This window comes from Mytilus trossulus, chromosome 4, assembly GCF_036588685.1.
Source record: "Mytilus trossulus isolate FHL-02 chromosome 4, PNRI_Mtr1.1.1.hap1, whole genome shotgun sequence".
In the NCBI taxonomy this organism is placed as follows: Eukaryota; Metazoa; Mollusca; class Bivalvia; order Mytilida; family Mytilidae; genus Mytilus; species Mytilus trossulus.
In genome coordinates, this window is record NC_086376.1 from 75,719,731 (window position 1) to 75,729,653 (window position 9,923).

Genomic DNA, 9,923 nt, shown 5'->3' on the forward strand with positions numbered 1-9,923 from the left:
CAAATATTTGTTTTTTAGACGCTTAGCAACATACAAAAACATCCACTCTTTGATCACTGCTCTTGACAATGTCGATTGCGTAATACGGTACACTTATTAAAGTAAAGCTTAACTTACGTGTTTTTGATCCTGTTAATTATAGTTGCATATCAATTTCTATGCTCCTAGCTTTGTTTGTTTGTTTTGTTCTCATACGCAATTCTTTTGTCTGCCATACGTTATAGAAAAATCTCTGAAAAAGAAAAATGCCATACTACCAGACGAAAGTTTTGCAAGTGCCATTTACATTCATCTGTACTGATACATTTAGACAATTGAAAGCGATATACATTTGAACTGCAAACATATACACAACATTTAAAAACATTTATCGTCAGAATTAAGTGTTAAACGCATTTTATGTCTCTTCTAATTCGAGTTTTTACAAACATTAGATAAAGTATATCTTTTGTAACTCAAGTGTCTTACTATGTATATTCTTTTTTATTTTTCCCAAGTGCACTTTAAAAATGTGTCAGTAACGACGTCAAACTCCTTTGAATGGTTAAAGCAATCTCAGATATTGTTTAAAGTGATTGTTTACGTTTCATTTTTGTTTGACAGCAAAATAAGGAAAGAAATTTATTTTGATTGTCTCTTTACATTAAAGCGATATATTATTGAAGAGCTGTCAGACATTTCTCGCTATTGTTGTCGGAAAGTTTCAATATGCGGGCTGTTTGCCCTGATTAACTACAAAATGTAAGATACTAAGGATTTGCGATCCCCTCACTAGGATTGAATTGCATTACTTTTTCTACTATATCATATAAATATAAATGTAGCTTGACGCCTGTCTGTCGTGTGTCTCGTGCTACAGTTTTGTTGAGATGTCAATCTGAAAATCAGTGAGCTGTTTACTGACGACTTGTTGATTGTTTATCATGAACATTTGTTTCCTAACAATTTATATTCACATTATGTTCAGTTTGCACTTTACATGTATGCTGTATTATATTCATGCACATACTTCGTTAAAGTTAACTTAACGAACGTAGCTCTCTGCGAATGTGTCAAAAAATGGATACTCGATATGATTTATATAAAATGACAAAAAGATTAACTAATGAAATTTAAAGATTATCGAATTGTATTTTAAATATCAACGAACAATATCCAGCATATTATGATTTTAAAAGCACTACCTAAACTGCATTGAATCAATTTAGCCAAAATAGCATCAGAACTTTTGCAAGTTTCAAGTATTCAATTCGACACGTAACTCAAAACAAAACAAGAAGCATAGAAAATAGTCCAGGATATTGAACCAATGTTATGTATAAGACTATCAAACAGTGAGAGGTTTAACTATCTATTAAACATGGTGTAATCCACTATTTTCTACACAAGTTGTTGTCCATTCTTTTTTTTTCGCTTGAATTTTGATTTTGCCATTTGATGAGGGAGTTAATTAGCCATGACCTAATATAGTTGTCCGTTCGTTTGTTGTGTTTGAGTCATTTGTTAAGGGACTTTCCGTTTTTTAATCATTTTTTTTTGTTATTTTACGTGATTTTTCTGAATTCATTTGCAATAACACAAATGTTATGTTAAGACTTTAATGATACGTAAATTTTTATTTCGTTCAATGACTATAAAGGTAATTGATATTTTATGGTTAACATAAGTGGGATGTTTTATTAAGTTTTTCATATCGTCTTGTGTTTCTCTTTTTCTTTTTACAAATAACCATTCTGCCTACTAACCATGTAAATCATTTCATATTATTTATTTTAACCTTTGAATACCATTTTTATCAACAGAATATAATATTTCAGTCTTAGTACTGGTAGTATTAATGCTTAATACGGTAAACTACGATATTGTCGGTTATAAAAATGGTCATATACGGTTAAAGAGAATTAATCAAATTTTACAGTCTGCTTATCCTGAAAATGATTCTGTCTGAACTGGAATCGGGATATCTGACAGAAGCAATTAATTTGTAAGACGAATACAAGAGTTAGTGTTCATTTCGTTTAACTTTAATCAAATTATTTTTTATTTATAGATTAATCTTAATTTGTATAAATTGTGTATGCATGTTGGGAATTATAAACGTCTGGTTTAACAAAGTAATACATCATTGTTTTATACTGTTTAAAAAAAAACTCTCCAGTCTTAGTTATTTGAAAGTAGAACAATGCGTGATTCCCGGCATGTATTCTAGCTACCGCGAGTGAATTTTAACAAAATAGTTTAAATCATGGTTCTGTAAACGGTTTTAACTCTAGTGTTTTATCAAATGATCATGTCCCTAGAGGATCCGATTTCCAACGGATCGGACCGAATTGTAGTCCTCATGTGCCAACATTGTCACAAAAGGAATGGTTTTGTTTTTCATGGTTAAAATGTTTTATCTATAATATGACAACCTTAGAATCTGCACTACAATCGTAAGCTTATAATGTGACACACAGAAAAGCCTAAAGCAGTTCGTACACTTTATTAGTTTTGGCCTCTCCTTAATACAAGTTTCTTCACAGAACCCATTATCTTGATATAATCTTGTTGTTTATTAATCCTCTACATATTTACCAGGTTGCCGGAGGTAATGTTGAATTTCTTTGGCAACCAAGTAAAGTATGCTTATCATATTGTTCTTGCGTTTTATAATATTATCATAACATAAATAGCAAATACCTTCAAGTGGTGAAATTATATTATTAGTAAAGTACAATTTATTTTCAGAACATTGATACTTGAACATTATCATTCTCTCTAAATTAAAAAGTTTCACATAAATCTTCAGCCTTTTATAGACATATATATATGGCTTCGTTTGAAAATCTGCTTTATAGATATGTAATCTGTTGTATTTAATTACTGTTGCTAACCAGGAAGCCTGCAATATCAGTATATGTAAATCATAAACATAGTGCATAAACGTGTTCATCAATTTATCAGACAACTTTTCATATATTACCATGGCATTCAGATATTCACCAGACTAATATATTAGGAGGGAATAATGTGTCAAAAAGATGCGGAAGACAAAAAATGGATATTTAAACTTATAACCGATGAAAAAAGGATCAAAGCATAGCAAAACACAAAAAAAAGAAGATAAACACAATATAGAAAACGAAAAAATTAGCAAAACGAACTCTACAAAAAGGGTTCATCTTGTGTTCTTTGGAAGTGTAAACAGATCCTGCTCTTAGTGTGGTACTATCATGCATTGTTACAAACAAGATGATACAACTCATTTGTAACATTAGACAACAACGAGAATAGGCTTCTTGTTAAGACAGTTTGAGGCATATTCGTCGTCATTTTTTAAACAAATATTCCATATCAGTCATCCAACTGGTGATGGTAAAATTTTCGAAGGGTTTACCTTAACTTTACCGCTTAGAGCCCTTAGTTTAATTATTTCTCTGTGTGCTCAAGTAAGAATAAAATTGGTGATACATCTAATTTGGCGATGTAAAATTAGAGGAAAAGTGGCCAGGATTGTCAAAACGACAATTGGATGGCGTCCGTAAAATTTTCGAAAGATGACCTAAATTTCATCACTAAAAAGCCTTGGTTTGATAGCTACTTTGTAAGAAGCAAATCGTAAAATAACAAAAAAAAAACTATGGAAAAATTGCAAACGGAAATTCACTAAGCAAATGGCAAAAATCAACAACTCAAACGCAGCAAAAGAATGGATAACAACTGTCATATTCCTGACTTGGTACACGAATTTTCGTATATAGAATATGGTCAATTAAATCTGGTTTTATAGCTAGATAAAACTCTCACTGGTATGACAGTCGCATCCAATTCCATTATATTGACAACGATGTGTGAACAATCAAGACACAACAGGTTAAAATGTCAAAAATATGGGTACAGCAGTCAACATTGTGTTAACACTATAAACAAGCAAATATGTCAATAAAGATAAAAAAAAATTAAAAAGGCAAATAGACAAAGCACGATCCTTGATCAAGAAAATCAAAACATGATAGGAAATACAAACTCTGAAATATCGTATCAACTGTAGTTTTTATACAGGCGCTGTTGGAATGATGCTACATATAAATGTAAAGTGGTCTATTTGGCCTTTTTAACAAATTTTTATTCGAGCGTCACTGATGAGTCTTTTGTAGACGAAACGCGCGTCTAGCACAAAAACAAAATTTCAGTCCTGATGTTTATTTGCAATAAGGAAGCTAAACATCATCTCCTTTGGTCACTGTAAAAACGTTTGTAAAAATGTACTCAAATGCACTTCGTTTTTAATTTCTAGATATACGTAAAGATATGAGGCAGACTTTCATGTATCTGGTATATATTCTATATCATTTTTACAAAAAAGATGTGCTTAAACCATTTAGATAGAAGGTTTACAAATTCTACCCGAAACGCTTGATGATTGAATGGCCCCAAAATCTTCTAAAAATCATAGTGATAAAATTAATCAGCGTAACTAATTTGTCGTACTAATTTTTTAATCAAGTGGCTTAATTCGTATTCAAGTTTTTTTAAAGTAATTAAACTGGAAGAATTAATCATAATTAAATGCGTTTTAGATCACAAACATGACATACATTAAACGTTTTGCGGACGTTGTCACAAAACTACTTTACCTTTATGTGTGGTCTGATAAATTAAATGTTTATAACATTTTCACTACGAATCGCTTTATTCTATTATCTAACCATTCATATTTGATTTACACGCAAGTAGAGCACTTGAACGTTTTGTGTGGTAGGGTGAGCTTTTAGACATTAAGTACCATACTAATTAGGTATATTTGGCAAAACTTTCAGGAATTGCTGGTCCTCAATACTTTTCGTACTTTATTTGGCCTATTAATTTTTTTTGGATTCAGCGTCACTGATGAGTCTTTTGTAGACGAATCGCGCGTCTGGCGTGAATATAAAATTTCTGTCCTTGTATCTATGATGAGTTTATTCATATACTTCAAATGATAAAAGAAAAGTGTCACTAATCTGTTTTTAATCGTATTTCATGTTTTAAGAATTTTTAAAACTGGAAGAAATAATCATCATAAAAAGATTCAAGATCACGAGCCTGGCATCAATTGTATTGCGTGGGCATTGTTACAAAAGGACTATACTGTATTGTTTGAACGGATATTTCTGTTCAAATTGTACTTTTACTTCATATACCAATTGATATATATAGAATAATTGGTAGTTTTAAATTCATGTGGAATATCTAGTGAGCCCGTTAGGTCGAGTTAAGATATTCCACATGATATAGTCAGTATCAAAAACGAAACTACCTATTATTCTGCTTATTGGTAATTATGACGTCACACAATATATTGCCTAATATTTTCAGTGATACAGCCAGTACGTTGATACTCGAAAATATAAGGCAGTAAGATTAAAGAAAAAATATACGAATTACCGATAAATCCTATTATCTAACCATGCGCATCTCGCGGGGGGGGGGGGGGGGGAGCAGACACTTTAAGCTTTTTGAGAGAGGGTGAGCAGCTAAGAAATTGAATATTCCACCCTTTTTTCAATTTTCGGCAAAAATATACATTATTCCATATGCTTACGCTACCCGTATATAATTGAGAGATAAATAGATTTGAAAAATATTTCTATAATATTAGTATATATGAATATTAATAAGTTTTTATAGAATCCGAGAGAAAATACTTACTTAAAATAGAAGAACTTCATAACAGTGTGGACATGGACACCTTGTATTTACATGATGCCATGTCCTTTACTGGCTGCCGACAACAAAGACTTCATGCAAAAATGTCAGAATACTCTCTATTGGGATATACATAATTACTATTTTTGCACATATTCATTCTCAAAAGTGTTTGCATCAAAGTTTATACTTTTGATAATATTTAGATGTTCAAGAAATTATTATTATTTCACTGTCTGAGATTGTATGTGAGACCAAGGGCTGCAAAACTTGTGCTATTTTAATTACAGATGCTGAATTCACTAGCAATTTGACCAAGATGTCATATTTTACCAGAAGTTACGATGATCTGAATTGTAAATCGATAAATGTCGTCTACGGATTAGAGTGCAACCTTTGCGGATTGGTATACGTCGGTGAAACGAAAGAAAGGCTAAACAAACGTTTGTGCGGTCATAGATCAGACATTAACCTAAATGCTAACGACATTCTTTACCAGTATTTCAATCAGCCCGATCATTCCATCGTTTCTATGACAGTTCGCATTATCGAAAAGATATACCATAGCTCTAATAATCCTAATCTTTCAACGACTCTCCGTAGATAAAAAGAAGACTACTGGATTAGACAATTTGGAACTGCAACACCGTATGGCTGCCATGACAAAATTGATGATATAGGTATTTTATCTAGTCCTTCGTGTACATTCTAACTCGGTGAATGTGATGAATATTTTCAACTCGACTCCTCGACGTAAACGCAGTCATGGTCATCGTCATTATACATCACCTTCTCTGCATGATGTCTCTATTAATGACTTGCTGCCATTCATACAAAAGCCGTTAGGTATTCATCACATTCGCACGAAACTTTATTCATTACCCATTTCAAAACTTCATTCTCTGTTCAATTTATGTTTGGAACCCACTGTTACAAACCCTCATTCAAACCAATACAAACTTCAAGCTATAATTTCGGATATTGCAAGTCACAGACTTTTCAAGCCAGTTCGCATTGGAAAAGATGAAAAAGAGAAAAGATCTTTTCTAAATCTTTCCTTTGTCAACAAAGGTCTTGATGGCGTCAACCTAGGCAATATCCTTCATCATAAATTAGTTCAATCGAAAATACCTCCTTATTTCAAAGACCAGTCTGTACCAATAATTTCTTATACCTATACCAAACCTATTGCAGCTAAAATATTCAATTACAAACGAGTTTTGCAGGATCTCGATATTGACGACTTCAAGTCTATACCTCCTGATTGCACTTGTGCTAGTTCCCAATTCACATATAATCCTGCTGGCCACGTTATTACCGTTGACCTTAACATTGTTAATAACACCTATCTACGAAATGTGTTATCGAAAGGTCCGAAATATCGTGAGCCTAAATCCATCAATTGGAAATACAACTTTAAAATTTTGATGGATTCAGTCGAGGATTATGCCAGGCAATGGGCTAAGCGCGAGAAGGAAGACGTAGACACTCTATCCGAATGGATTAAGGCAGTGAGGTCGTTAATACAAATCAGAATTCAGAAACTGAATGGGTCTATCAATGCCCATGCTACGTCAATCTTTAAAGACACTAATGTTGCTAAACACCTATCTGAGCTCCATGATAAATATGTTGTTGTCCCCGCAGACAAAGCCCCAAATAACATCGTTTTTGTCTGTAAAAGTCATTATTAGTACATTAATTGCTTGATAAACGAATTAGGTATAGACAATTCACTTGGAAACTCAACATATACCCTCACGACACTTACCAAAGAGGAAATCCTGGATAATCATAGGTCTGTTCTTTGTTCCTTTGGTATTTCAACCAAAGATGAAGAAGTGGATCTTCCATCACTGTATTGGATACCTAAATTACATAAGTGTCCTTACAACGGTATATTGCTGGGTCTTCCAAGTGCTCCACAACTACAGATACAGTTAAGTCGGCTTCATATCTTGACTTATATCTAGAAATTGACAATGAGGGTCGGTTGAAAATAAAACTTTACGACAAAAGAGATTCTTTCAGCTTTCAAATTGTGAACTTTCCATTTCTTATTAGCAACATTCCAGCAACACCTGCATACGGGGTATATATCTCCCAATTGATACGATATTCCCGTGCTTGCATTTCCTATCATGATTTTCTTAATAGAGGGTTACTGCTCACAAGGAGACTATTAAACCAAGAGTTCAAATGGTGAAGTTGAAATCATCCCTTCGTAAATTTTACGGACGCCATCACGAGTTGGTTGACCGTTATGGAATAACCGTTTCACAAATGATATCGGATAAGTTCCTTACGTCGTAACTACAATCCCCTTCCCTTTCATGAATGTGACCTACCGAATTAGACTATTTACCGGATTTTAATCACATAAGCAACACGACGGGTGGCACATGTGGAGCAGGATCTGCTTACCCTTCCGGAGCACCTGAGATCACCCCTAGTTTTTGGTGGGGTTCGTGTTGTTCATTTTTTAGTTTTCTATGTTGTGTCGTGTGTACTATTGTTTTTCTGTTTTTCTTTTTCATTTTTAGCCTTGGCGTTGTCAGTTTGTTTTAGATTTATGAGTTTGACTGTCCCTTTGGTATCTTTCGTCCCTCTTTTATATGAGGGTTAGTTATACCCAATTTTAGTGATCGGTGTGAATGTTAACTGTTTATGTGTGTGCATGTTGTATCTTTTAAATGAGTCAGTCTTCATCTTACTTATGTAGTCCCAGTCTTTTTTAATTTTTATTTTTTTTAAGTCACTTCAGTATTTCTTTTTTTGCATAGACATCTCATTTAGTAAATGTAAGTGCAAAATGGTTGCTTTTTCTGTGCAAATTTGTGATCCAGGAATTACTTTTATACATAAAATGCGACAGCTGTTCCTATTTGAGTGTTGTATTAAAGGGTGTAATCATAAATGTGTTGTATAAAGATGAACATTTTATTAAAAAGCTTTTAGGTTAGCTGAAATACTGTGTATGAATATAAACTCATCATAGATACTAGGACTAAATGTAGTATACGCCAGACACGCATTTCGTCTACAAAAGACTCATCAGTGACGCTCGAATCCACAAAAGTTAAAAAGGCCAAAATACAGTTCAGGACTCAAAACAACATCATCGTTCTCTGCGTAAATATAAAAATGCATCGTAAATGTACAAAATATCAAGAATCTCGAAGATTTTTCGCTTTTAACCTAGATGATCCGAGCAAAATTTTTAAAATAAAAAAAAAGTATTTGGATCTCTTTAAAATACATTGGACTAAACACATTTGAAGGAACCTGATTGCAACGCAGCATTAACAACATTCATGCATGCATTGTAATTGTTTATCTCAGATTTTAATAACCACCCGAAGAAACTATGTTTCTTGATCGTGGTTTAAATATTGCACAAACTAAAGCATCAGCTATCGATCTGGAGTATGGAATCATGTCATCTAAATTAATAAAACCTAGTTAATTTTATATATTGCAGATTTTCCTTTAGGGTGAGAAACCTCGTACATTTGAAGTATGTCAGAAGATGTATTCTATGTTTTCTAAGTTTACAGCATTGTTTTCCATTGTATTAGTGAACAAGACTATGCAGTATGGGTTTCGCTCATTGTTGAAGGCCGTGGTTTGATCTATAGTTGTTAATTTTTTATTTCATTTGGTCTCTTGATGAGAGTTTTCTCCATGACAATCATACTTAATCTTCTTATTTTTATATAAGTACATCTGGAAATAGTTGGAAAACGCATGGTTTGATTATGGTTACAGATTGTAATTGATTTGTAATAGTCTTTTAGTAAATACATATAATCTCTAAAATCATGAATACATAGAAAGTGGGTGTGAACATTCCATTAAGGTTTTACATTGGGTTAACTTCAAAGACATGTAGTAAAGTTATACAAGTGTACTGTCAATTAGTAAGGTTCAATACAGATAGTTTGCATTTATTTAGTTAATAAAGATTTAGATTTATAAAACCCAGATGTGAACAGCTCATAATGACATTGCATGGTTTTATGACTTCATACTTGTATCATCTTTAAAAAAGGGGAAATCCAAGATTATTTATAGAATGTATGGTTACAAATTATCATTAATTTGTTATAGTCTTGTAACACATGACAAGATTATCGAAACAAATTTATAGAAAATATAAAGAGGGTACAAAATTTATGGTTTTTATAATACCTCAACGACGTTGTAAAATGATACAAGTGCCAGTTGATGTATAATGTATATATAGCTAGGTC